Here is a 905-nt window from a genome sequence, read left to right on the forward strand (position 1 = left end):
TTAACAGGGTGTGGCCTACAGAGGGCCTTTCAGTCCCGGCAACAACAACAACAGAATCACAGACATTCCAGAAAACTGGGATCTTAAGCCAGCCAAAGGAATGACATTTCAATTTTTCAATTTTATTTTTTTATTATTTTGTTAGCTTTTTCGTTTGATTTTTTCTTTGTTTTCCCCTTTTTTTGTTTGTTGCTTTTTTTCTTTCTTCTTTCTTTATTCTCCTTTTTTTTGTTTGTTTCTTTATTTCCTACTTCTGTTCACATTATTTTTTCAACCACATGAGCAACAGACACGTGAGCGGCGCGCTCTTGTCCAGGGAGCATCAACCCCGTGAGCAGGTTGCCTCGAGCCTAAGAGCAGCAGCCTCATGTGGCCTGCCCCTGTCCAAGGAGCAGCAGCTGTGTGAGCAGCCCGCTTCCCCATCCGAAGGGCAGCAACCACACGAACAGTCCGACCTGTCGGAGGAGCAGCAGCTGCGCACAGCCTGCACCCTGCACTAGTCCGAGGAGCAGCAGCTGCACAAGCATCTTTCCCTCACCCAAGCAGCAGCAGCCGCACGAGCAGCCTGCCCAATCCGAGGAACAGCAGCTGTGTGAGCAGCCTGCCCCCATCTGAGGAGCAGCAGTTCTGCAAGCGGTCCGGCCGCATTCGAGGAGCAGCGGCAGCCCATCCCGGTCCTAGGAACAGCAACCACACGAGCAGACCGCCCACATCCGAGGAGTGGCAGCTCTACACAGCACTCACCAGTCCAAGGAACAGAGCCACAACAGCCTGCACCTGTCCAACGAGCAGCAGCCGGTCCTAGGAGCAGTAGCCCCACAAGAAGCCCACCATATCAGAGGAACAACAGCAGCGTGCAGCCAGCCCCCATTCAAGGATCAGCAGCCACGTGAGCAGTCCGCCCC

This window comes from Myotis brandtii, unplaced genomic scaffold (genome assembly GCF_000412655.1).
Source record: "Myotis brandtii unplaced genomic scaffold, ASM41265v1 scaffold838, whole genome shotgun sequence".
Lineage (NCBI taxonomy): Eukaryota > Metazoa > Chordata > Mammalia > Chiroptera > Vespertilionidae > Myotis > Myotis brandtii.